This window comes from Rattus norvegicus, assembly GCF_036323735.1.
Source record: "Rattus norvegicus strain BN/NHsdMcwi chromosome Y unlocalized genomic scaffold, GRCr8 chrY_unlocalized_1, whole genome shotgun sequence".
NCBI lineage: Eukaryota > Metazoa > Chordata > Mammalia > Rodentia > Muridae > Rattus > Rattus norvegicus.
In genome coordinates, this window is record NW_026947367.1 from 1733079 (window position 1) to 1745903 (window position 12825).

Sequence of the window (12825 nt, forward strand, 5' to 3'; positions counted from 1 at the left end):
TTTTTAAATTGTATATTTATATATTTATATTTAAAATACTGTTTCCTTTTAGAATTTCCTCCCGTACGATCCCTAACAGGTCCCTCTCCACTTCTTCTATAAACCATCCCATTACTGTCCCTTCACATTCCCTTTAAATGCAAGTCAAACCAAGGGAGGACCAAGGGCTTAACCTTCCTTTGGTGCCCAACAAGGCCATCCTCTACTACAAATGCAGTTGGAGCCTTAGGTCTTTCCATTTTCCACCTTTGAATATTGGTCTCGTACCAGAAAGATCTGGTTCATTGGCATTTTTGTTCTTAAGGGTTGAAAGCCTTTTCAGCTCTTATTATCCTTTCTCAGAATCTACCAACTGGAACTCCATTTCCAGTTTACTGGTTTGCCATTGACATTCACATTTGTATTTGACATGCTCTAGCTTTGTATCTCAGGAAATATCTATATCTGTTTCCTGGCAGAATGCATTTCTTAGCTTCATCAATGTTATCCAGTTTTGGTGGTTGAATATATATATATATATATATATATATATATATATATATATATATATACTTTAGGTGCTTCCTACACCTATTAGGTTAGGTGGAATGATTACATGGATTCTGCACAACTAGGTCAAGAATGTAGAGTTTGCAAATGAGTATATCAAAGAGACTCCCTCCTGTACTTATGAAGGTATTGAGTTGAGGTTTCACTATTCCTCAAGTCTTTCTTCCCCCTGACCATGCTCCTGTTTCTTATATATGACATTAAGGAAGAATCATGGCAACACATCTAAAACCTTCAAGTCTGGCCATGGGAACACAGGAAGTAGATAGTGTAGTACAGATATCAAATGTGAATAGAGAAAAGAATTGTATACTCCATGTGGTCCTTTGCTTTATTGATGTTGGTAATTTTTGAATAACATAAGGATTTGGGAATTTATAATTGAAGTAGGTACACCATATTTACACTGTTATTCTCAGTCTATAGATGGGCCCACTTTGTTTCCAAAATCATAGCAGAGAATGGAATTTGAAAACAGAATTTTTGAGTACATATTCAGGAATATTTATAATGTCCCCTATGAAGGAATGTACAATAGGAAAGTGAAATACAATATTCATTCAACGAAAGGTGTGTAGGTAAAGTACTGGCCTTTATAAAATTAAGAAAACCTAGAAAATTGAACTGTATGTCACAGGAATTGACCTGGGAATAAAAATATTATCCAGAAGAATCTCCTCCACTCCAAGTTCCTAAATAATTTCTATCCATGCCATGCCCCTGACTCATTTTCTCCATTCAGAAGTCACTAGCTTTAGAGAGATGGAGAACGAAAGTTTCCACTGTGTCACAGGAGACATACCTAAATTGGCACCCTCAAAACTGGTTAATGTAAGGAAAGCTGTTTAGAGTCAGGCCATGGCAGTTCTCAGTGACAATATCATTAGGCTCTCCCTGAAAAATCTCTTGTATCCTTGAGAGCACTAGCTTCTTCTGTGATGTAATAAGTGTTGTCCTGACTGCAAATGCCTCTCAGATATTACTTCAGTACCTATAGGTTTTACTAATTGGCCTCAAATTCAGGGGAAACAGTCATTAGGGAGGGAGAACAAAGACGATGAAGAAATCAGAGATGGGGAGAACGAAGCTGGTCTTCTGTCTTGGTATAAAAGAAGGAAGAAATACATCATCCCTGAGAAATCTCACTGAAGCCTTGGTAGGAGTGGAATATGTAAGTTGAAGAGATAGAATTGATCTGATCCTTCCACACATGGGATCAGGAGCTGGGAGCCTCTCAGAAGAATCTGGACTTCCCTGCTTCTAATGGTTCCTGGAAGTCAGAGAGTTTATATCATTAATTTCTTTCTCCCAAAAGCCAGGTGTTTGGAAGGACACTGTTCTTTTCCTTAGAGCTCATGGATTTTTGTTCTTATTGCCCAGAAGAAAATGGTCCTAAGGAAGAAGTGAAAAATAAGTATACTTTCCTCAGCTCAGAGTAAACTCCTCAATTATTTGGATACTTATAGAGCAGTAAGTGTCTGATACTGGTATTTGGGAGAGAGAAGTGCTCCAAATTTGATCTTCATCATCTCAATCTTTCCACTAGTATTATTCTGACTATAAATCCCTGACAGGAACCCTTTGGATTACTGACTCAATAGGTCTGATTAGCTGCTAATTATCTTTTGTTTTTTTTTCCTTTTTTTTTTAGCAAATTTTATACCTTTTTTTTTTTTGGTTCTTTTTTTCGGAGCTGGGGACCGAACCCAGGGCCATGCGCTTCCTAGGTAAGCGCTCTACCACTGATCTAAATCCCCAGCCCCGTATATACCTTTTTTAATTGGATATTTCTATATTTACATTTCAAATGTTATTTCCTTTCCCAGTTTCCTGTCCTTAATATTCCTAGCTGGTCCCCTTATCCTTATCTATAACCTTTACTGTGCTTTGACATTCCCTTTAACTAGGGAGAACCAAGGGCTTCTCCTTCCATTGATGATCAACATCGCCATACTATGCCACATATGCAGTTGGAGCCACAGGTCTGTACATAAACAGTCATGGAATATTGGTTTAATAGCAGAAAGCCCTGGTTAATTGAACTTGTTGTTCTTATGGTGGTTGAAAGCCCATTCAGCTCTTGTAATCCTTTCTCAACATCTACAAACAAGGGGTCTGTATTCAGTTCTCTGGTTTGCCACTAGCAATCACTTCTGTATTTGACATGCTCTAGCTGTGTCTCTCATGAAAGATCTAAAACCATTTATTGGCAGAATGCAATTTTATCTTCATCAATCTTATCTAGTTTTTGTGCCTGATATATATATATATATATATATATATATGTATGTATATATATATATATATATGTATGTATGTATATGTATATATATACACACATATATATATACATACATACATATATGAATACATACATATATATATAAGTGAATACATACACACACATATATACATATATATACATATATATACATATATACATATATATACATTTATATACATACATACATATATATATATATATATATATATATACATATATATATATATATATATATATATATATACAATTTTGGTGGATCCTACAACTAGGAATTTTGGTTTAATATTTGGATGGATTCTGCATAACAAGGTGAAGACTATAGGATCCACAAGTGACAATTGCAAATAGACTCCCTCCTGTTTTTTATAACCTATTGAATTTGAGGTTTCATTGGACCACAAGCCATTCCTATCACTGCCCATCACTCAGAAACTGATGTGTGGCCTGAAGAAAGAATCATGGTAAAACATCCAAAACCCTCAAGCCTATCCCTGGGAACACAAGAAGGTAGATATTAGAGGACTGATATCTAATAGAACTTCAGAACCACATTCTATACTCCATGTTGTCCTTTGCTTTACTGATGTCTTGTAATTAATGGATAAAATATGGATTTGGGAGTTGATCATTAGAAGTAGGTACACAATATTTCCACTCTTATATTCACTCTATAGCTGAGCCACGTTTGATACCAAATTCATTGCAAAAAATGGAATTTGAAAAATGAAATTTTGAATACACATGCAGGAACATATATAATGTCCCCTGTAAATGAATTTACAATCAGAAAATATAAAACAATATTCACTCAATTAAAGTTCTGTAGGGAAAATACTGGCACCAGCGAAACAGGGAAAACCTAGGGAATTGAACTTTATGTCACAGGATTTGACCGGAGAATAAAATTAATCTCGAGAAGAATATCTTTCCTCCTGTGTTCCTAGATCTTTTCTACCCATGACAAGCCCCTGACTAACTTTCTTCATTCAGAGCATGTAATCACTAATAAAGCAGAGAGAAGGCTCTAGCTGTACAGAGATGTAGCATGTAAATGTTTCTACTGTGTCACAGGAGACACTACTGGAAAGTGCACAACCAAATCTGTTCAATGCAAGGAAGCTCTTGAGCAGGAGGGTATGGCAGTTCCATCATCATTAGGCCCTCCTTGAAAATTCAATTGTGTCCTGGAGAGCCGTAGCTTCTTCTGTGATATCACAAGTTTTGTTTTGACAGCAACTACCTCCTTCCATATGTCTATGGTTTAGTAATTGGCATCTAATTCAGAGTACAGAGCGATTTGGGAGAGAGAACAAATAGGAAGAAGGGATCAGAGATGGGGATGAGGAAGCTGGCCTCTTGTCTTGGTATAAAAGTAAAGAAGAAATAAGTGGTTTTTGGAAAACACCCTGAGCAGATGGCTTTAGTTCTTTTGTTCTTCTATGGGTTAACCGAGCTCTTGGAGAAGTTGGTGAACATCCTAAAGACCTTTTGGCAGATGGTAAAGTTTCTAGATACCCCTTTTTGTATTTCAATGATCCTAGGGATTGTATGACTAAAGGTAATTGTTTTCTAGGACGAGTGCTAGAGCAAGATAGATTTTTAGGTGCTTTAAAAGACATGGAATTTTTCTGATATACTTGGACTAATGGCACAAGGTCTAAATGATTTTTTTTCGATGTGGACTTTCCCTCAGACCTTTGGTAATATAAAAAAAAAGGTTTTATATGTTTGAAGTCTAATTTGCACAATGACAAACCACTTTGAGCATGGAGAACACTTTCTGGAGCCCTAGAGAGGGGTGAAGAAATTCTCTTAAACCCTAGGGTAGACGGTGAACATGCCTTTTTTGTAGAAGGAGGAGTTACTTGAGCATCTTGGGACAATATGGAATGTCCAGCAAGTCCTTTCAAGGAATGGCATCTTTGCAAAATCCCTTAATATTTTTTGGAAATTCCATGGCCCTTTGGACAGATGGAGAAGGTTAGGACTCACCTGAGGAGAAGATGTAGCTTTTGCTGTCTCTTTGGCTGCAGAAGATGGCACAAGATCCCTTTTGGCAGAAGGGGGATGTTTGAAACTATCTTCTTTAGAGGAAATTTCTCAAGACTACATCAGAAGGATCAAATCTTAACCTTTTTTTTTTATAGAAACTGGATGCCTGTGGTCCACTTTGGTAGAGGGAGAATGTCGCCTCTTTATCCCCAGAGTGGACATGTTAAATAAATCTACTTAGGTATATGGGGATAGTTCTAAAACATGCTGTTCAGATGCAGTAGATCCTAAGACATCCTTCTCAGATGAGGAAGGTCTTAATGTACCGTGTATACGTGTAGAATCCTTACTGTGATATCAGAATGGAGGGTATGTATTAGAGCTACCTCTGAAAATGTGACCTCTCCCTGAGCATCATAGACATATTCTAGATATTGTTTTGTAACTGTGGAAGTTCCAAGAGAATTTTTCTTCTGCTGGAGAAGTGGAAACCGACTTTCCTATAGAAGTGTCAGGTTCCCTAGCCTGCTTGAGAGGCAAAACAGGCTCTAAAGCCCCTTCAGAAGATGAGGTAAAATCCAGAGCTTTTGAGGTATTTGGCAGATGTTCTGGGTCTGCTTGTGGGTATAAAGAAGGAATGGCAATCTTTTCTGAATATTTGGAAGAGTGTGTAGCATCTTCTGTAGTTGGGGAAGATGGCTGATTTTGAGGAGATAAGGAAGTTCCTATAGCCTACTGTGGAATTTGTGGAGGTCGTATTCATTCTTTTACACTAATGGAATACAAGGAATCCCTTTCCTCAGTTGTTGAGGATGCTACAGACTCTGGTGTTCGCATTTCATGGTTCACATATGGTTGGGTCCATAACCTTCTCTACAGATGGAATCTGTCCTAGAATATCTTTTGTATATGTGTCACATCCACAAGACATTTCTAAAGATGTGGCTATGGGTAGACCTCCTTTTGTAGAAGTTTCTTGTCCCACAGTCTCTTTTTGAGATAGAGTAATACTCAGAGAATACTGCTCAGTTTTGGGAAGTTCTAGCATCTCTGATGTATATGTGGAAAATTTTGGAGCCTCTGATTTCAGTACAGAACGACTTAGAGTCCCCTGAGGAGGTAGGGGATATTTTATCTTCTCTGCACATTGTATAAATATGGAGTCTGCATGGCTCATTGACAGTGTGTTTTGATAAACTTGGCTTTTGTGGGCCTAATGGGATGTCAGGAGGGTCCCTTCAGTGGTAGAGGATATTTGAATAATTCTCTATTATATAGGGACATTTGAAGTACTGGGGGATATGGTGAGGCTGCTAGAACATATTTTTTATGTGCAGAAGGCACAGGAGTTCCATCGGTGGATTCAGAAATTTCTACCACATCTTGCGTGGGTGTGGAACTCTCAAGAGCCCCTTCTGAAACTGTCAATGGTCCTTGATCTAATGGTGTACATGCAGAAAATTTTGTCTCTTCTTGGGCTGGTATGTGTGTTATGAGGTTCACTTGGGTATTTGTAACTGTATTTTGTACGCCTTGGATCATAAGTGATGATTTAAGCACATTTTTAATAGTGGAGGACTTTGAATGTCCTCTTGGCTTAATAGGGTAGTTCTGCAATCCGCTTTGTCAGCAGAATCAGGTTTCAAACTCATTTTACCCGAAGCAGATTTCATAAGCACGTTGGTGGAGATAGGGCACATCTTTGACTGTCTTTGTGAATGGACAGAGCTCTCTGCCCTGCTTTGGCAGCTGGCAAAGGTATTAAAGTCTCTTCTGGAGAAGGGGCAGGACTTATTCCACTTGTGGAATATGAGAAATCACTGAGATTACCTTTAAGAGAAGAAGATTTCCAGCCCCCTTTTTTTTTTTCTGATTGGGCCTGTTGTACCTCCCCTTAACCAGAGGCGTCTTCTCCAACAAAATTTGGAGGAGAACTGGAAAGACTGAGGACCTGTAAGATAGGGAGTGAACATTTGAAATCCTTTGGAAAGTCTGTGGGACAAGAGCTGAACACCCAGAAGAGTGTGCAATACTGAGACCTCAGCGAGGAGGCCCTGCTACTTCTTCCCACATGTGCTCAGATCCCTAGCCCAAGAGGAAACTGCATAGTGCCACTGGACACATGAATATAGGAGCAGTCAATCTGCAGGAGCCCTGCAGTCCAAACTGCAGCTGAATCTGAACTTGTCCAAACAGTATTCTACACCCAAATGTCATGAGGGGTGGGGAAGTATTACACTGTCAGAGGGGCAGAAACCCATGAGAACTCTGCTCAAATTCCTGACTCAAGAAAAAAACACCTAGCTCCATCTGGGCCTCCTGTGCATAGGAACCTAGGAGCAGTAGGGTCAAGACACTTCTGGTTGCAGCCCTTATGGAAAGCTGAAAGTCAGCCCAACAAGTGATTTCAGGCCTAAGAGAAGAGGTGATTCCAACTTTTCTGCTTGAAGCGAGCTCACTGGTTGACTCAGGACATGCAAAGGCAGAACTCCTCTGGGATCAGGCATTTCCAGTTTCTAGCTGGCTCCTGAACCTTGCTGATTCCAGCACAAAGCTCCCTTCTCCTAGAAACTGTGGGAGAGAGAGCTGATCACCCAGGAGTGTGGGCAATACTGAGCATACAATGCACACAGACTACCACTTCTGCCCACAATTGCCCACATCTCTGGCCCAAGACAAAATTGCATAGTGACTCTGGAATAGAGGAGGAGTAAATCTACTGGAGCACCATGTTCCAGACTGTGCCTGGATCGGAACTGACCTTGTCAAACAGCTCCCTGTACCCAAATCATGATGGTGGGGTAACTAGAGCCTCAGAGAAGCAGACACTCCTGGGAAATCAGAGGAGACTACTCTCTGCCCAGATTCCTGACTCAAAAGGAAAACACCTTGTACCATCTGTGCCCCCTCCCCCCACAGAGGGACCTAGGAGAAGTATGGGAAGTTCCTTCTGGTTCCCGCCCACAGGGACAGCTGAAAGTAAGTGGACAGGAGCAACTACGTGCCTGAGAGCAGAATACTCTGTTCCCTTAACTGGGTAAAAGAAAACAGGAAAACAGGTCTACAGCAGCCCTGACACACGAGCCTACAGGACGGTCAAGCCACTGTCAGAAAGAGCAAGACAAGGTAATTCCAGAGACCACCTGATGGCCACAAGAAAGCACAGGAACACAAACAACAGAAACCAAGACTACTTGGGCTCAACAGAACCCAATTCTTCCATCAAAACAAACACTGGATATCTAAACACACCAGAAAAGGAAGATCTAAATTTAATTTCACATTTATCATGACGATGGAGGATGTTAAGAATAATAACTCCCTTAAGAAAATGCAGGACAATAGAAAAAACTGAAGTAAACAAATATAATGCAAGAAAGAGGGAACACAAAACTACCTTAAAGAACTACTTGAAAAACAGCATAACAGGAGAAGGAAATAAACAAAACCACCCAGGAGTTAAAAATGGAAATAGAAACAATAAAGTAAGCACAAGGAAGATAACCCTGGAAATGGAAAACCTAGGACAGAGACCAGGAGTCATAGAAGTGAGAATCACCAACAGGATAAAAGACATAGAAGACATAATCTAAGGAGCAGAAGAATCAGACAACTGTCAAACATAATGTAAAACAGAAAAGACCTAGCTCAAAACATAAAGGATATCCAGGACACAATGAGAAGATCAAACCTAGTCTTAACAGGTATAGAAGAAAGTGAAGACTGGCAACATCAAGGGACAGTAATATCTTCAACAAAATTATAGAGTAAAACTTCCCTAATCTAAAGAAAGAGATGCCCATAAACATACACAAAGCCTACAGAACTCCAAATAGATTGGACCAGAAAAGGATATCCTCCCATCACATAATAGTCAAAACACCAAATGCACAAAACAAATAAAAATGTTAAAAACTGTAAGGAAAAAGGTCAAGTAATATATAAAGACAAAGCTATCATAATTAAATCAGAATTCTTTCCAGATACTATGAAAGTCAGAAGATCATAGACAGATGTCATACAGACACTAAGAGAATAAAAACACCATCCCAGGGTACTGTATCCATCAAAACTCTCAATTAACAAAGACGGAGAATCCAAGATATCCCATGACAAAACGAAATTTACACAATACCTTTCTACATATCTAGTCTTACAAAGGACACTAACTGGCAAGACCGAACACAAGGATTCAAGTAAAACCATAGATAAAGCAAGAAATTAATCTTTTCACAACAACACATAGAGAAGAGAAGCACACAAACATAAACTAACCTCCAATTATGAAAATAACAGAATGTGACCATCACTATTCCTTAATATCTCCAACATCAATAGACTCATTCCTCACTAAAAATACACAGATTGACACACAATATGTAATGAGGACCCAGCATTTTGCACTACAGGAAACACACTTCAGAGACAAAGACAGACACTACCTCAGAGTAAAAGGCTGGAAAACAATTTTCCAAGCAAATGGTCTGAAGAATATATAAAATCGACTTTCAACCAAAAGTCATCAAAAAGCATAAGGAAGGACACTTCATATTCGTCAAGGGAAAAATCCACCAAGATGAACTCAAAATCATAAATGTCTATGCTCCAATTACAAGGGCTCCTACATACACATAAGAAACCTTACTAAAGATCAAAGCACATATTGCACCGCAAAAAAATAATAGTATAAGATTACAACACCCCATTCTCATCACTGGACAGATCACAGAATCAGAAATTAAACAGAGATATAGACAGACTAGCAGAAGGTATAAACCAAATGGACTTAACAGATATTTACAGAACATTCTATCCTAAAACAGAAAGATAAACCTTCTTCTCACAGCCTCCTGGCACTTTCTCCAACATTAATCATATAATCAGTCAAAAAGCAGGCCTCAAAGCATACAGAAAGATAGAAATAATCCAACGCATCCTATCAGACCACCATGGGCTAAGGCTGTTCTTCAATAAAAATTAGGAAAGAACGCCCACATATACATGGAAGTTGAACAATTTTTTTACTCAATGATAACTTGGTAAAGGAAGAAATAAAGGAAGAAATTAAAGACTTCTTAGAATTCACTGAAAATGAAGGTACAACACACCCAAACTCTTGGAACACAATGAAAGCTGTGCTAAGAGGAAAACTCATAGCTCTGAGTGCCTGCAGAAAGAAACAGGAGAGAGCATACATCAGCAGCTTGACAGCACACCTAAAAGCTCTAGAACAAAAAGAAGCAAATACATGCAGGAGTAGTAGAAGGCAGAAAATAATCAAATTCAGGGCTGTAATCAACCAAGTAGAAAAAAAGGGACCATACAAAGAATCAACAGAACCAATACCTGATTCTCTGAAAAAATCAACAGGATATATTAACCCAAAGCTAGACTAAGCAGAGGATACAGAGAGTGTGTCCAAATTAACAAAATCAAATATTAAAAAGGGAGACAGAACAGCAGAATCAGAGGAAATTAAAAAAAAAAATTGCTGTACTACAAAAGCCTAGGTTCAAAAAACTTGAAAATCTGGAAAAAAAAAGACAATTTTCCAGACAAATACAAGATACCAAACCTAAATCAGGAAAAGATAAACCATTTAAACAACCCATAACTCCCAAAGGAATACAAGCAATCATCAAAACTCTCCCACCCAAAAAGAGTCCAGGATTAGATGGGTTTAGTGCAGAAATCCATCCAAAATTCATTGAAAAATTCATAACTATACTGTCCAAACTATTCCATAAAATTGAAACAGATGGAGTACTACCAAATTGCTTTCATGAAGTCACAATTACTCTTATAACTAAAACAAAGAAAGACTCAACAAAGAAAGATAACTCAGACCAATTTCTCTTATCAATATCAACACAAAAATACTCAATGAAATTCTTGCAAACCTATTCATACAACACATTAAACAATCATCTACTATGTTTAAGTAGGATTCATCCCAGGCTTGCAGGGATACTTTAATATACAGAAAACAAACACCATAATTCACTATATAAACTCCAAGATAAAAACCACATGATCCTTTCATTAGATGCTGAGAAAGATTTTGACAAAATTCAACATCACTTCATGAAAAAAGTCCTGGAAAGCACAGGAATTTAAGGCCCACACCTAAACATATACAGCAAATCCGTAACTAACATTAAACTAAGTGGAGAGAAACTTAAAGCAATCACACTGAAATCAGGGACTGAACAAGGGTGCCCACTCTCTCACAACTTATTCAATATAGTTCTAGACATCTTAGTCAGAGCAAGCAGACACTGAAGGAGGTCAAAGGGATATAGATTGGAAAAGAAGAAGTTAAAATAGCACTGTTTGTAGTTGATATGATTGTATACTTAGTGACCTCAAACATTCCACAAGAGAATTACTAAGCCTGATAAACATTTCAGCAAAGTGGCTGAGTATAAAAATAACTCTGCACAAAGCTAAACAAGCAGAGAAAGAAAGTAGGGATATGACACCCTTCACAATAGCCCCAGATAATATAAAATGTCTTGGGGTGACATTATCCAAGTAAGTAAAAAATATGAGCATATGAGCAGAACCTCAAGTCTCTGAAGAAAGTGAAGGAGATTTCAGAAGATGGAAAGATCTCCCATGTTCATGGACTGGCAGGATTAATACAGTAAAAATGGCCATTATATTAAACGCAACCTACATATTCATTCCAATCCCCATCAAAATTCCAATCCAATTCGTCAAAGATTTAGACAGAACATTCATTAATTCATCTGGAATAAAAAAAAAAAAACACAGAATAGCTAAAACTGTCCTCAACAATAAAAGGACTTCCATGGGAATCACTATCCCTAAACTCAAGAAGTATTACAGGGCAACAGTGATAAAAAAAAAAAAAAAAACAAAAAAAACAAAACTGTATGGCGTTGTGACAGAGGCAGGCAAATAAACCAGTCGAATAGAATTGAAGACCCAGAAATGAACCCCTACAACCATGGTCACTTAATTTTTGAGAAAGAAGTCAAAACCATCCAATGGAAAAAAAGACAGCATTTTCAGCATGTGGTGCTGGTTCAACTGTGGGTCAGTATGTAAAAGATTGCAGATCAATCCATTCTTACTGCCCTGTAGAAAGCATAAGTACAACTGGATCAAGGACCTCCACTTCAAACCAGATACACTCCAACAAATAGAAGACAAAGTGTGGAAACATGTCAAACACATGGGCACTGGAGAAAATTTTCTGAACAAAACACCAAAGGCTCATGTTCTAAGATGAAGAATCAACAAATGTGATCTTAAAAAAACTGAAAAACTTCTGTAAGGTACAGGACACTGTTGTTAGGATAAAATGGAAACCAATAGATTGGAAAAAGATCTTTACCAATCCTACAACTGATAGACAGCTTATATCCAAAATATACAAAGAACACATGAAGTGAGACTACAGGGAGACAAATAACCATTTGAAAAATGGGGTTCAAAGCAAAACAGAGAATTCACAGCTGAAGAATATCAATTGGCAGAGAAATACCTAAAGAAATATTCAACAACTATAGTATAAGGGAAATGCAAATCAAAACAACCCTGATATTCCACCTCACACCAGTGAGAATGTCTAAGATCAAAAACTCAGGTGAGAGCAAATGCTGGAGAGGATGTGGAGAAAGAGGAACACTCCTCCATTGTTGGTGGGATTGCAGACTGATATAACCATTCTGGAAATCAGTGTAGAGGTTCCTCAGAAAATTGGACATTGAGTTATCTGAAGACACAGCTACACCTATCTTGCGCATATACCCAAAAGATGCCCCAATATATAACAAAGACATGAGCACCACTATGTTCATAGTAGCCTTATTTATAATAGCCAGAAGCTGAAAGAACCCAGATGATCTTCCACAGAGGAATGAATACAGGAAATATGGCACATCTAACCAATGGAGTGTCATTAAGAGATACATTGAAATGCTAGCACTCTATACAACAGGGTTTTAGAGTCCCTTAGTGAGAGAATGGTC

General features: G+C 38.1%; 1 long non-coding RNA gene across 1 annotated transcript in view; it reads left to right on the forward strand.

Annotated features, from left to right (window-relative positions):
• The first annotated feature begins 754 nt into the window (after window positions 1–754).
• LOC134484559 (uncharacterized) overlaps window positions 755–12825 on the forward strand; it is a 40139-nt gene continuing 28068 nt past the window's right edge. The window contains exon 1 of the long non-coding RNA XR_010062007.1: window positions 755–1720. This is a non-coding gene — a long non-coding RNA (uncharacterized LOC134484559). The remainder of the gene's footprint in view (window positions 1721–12825) is intronic.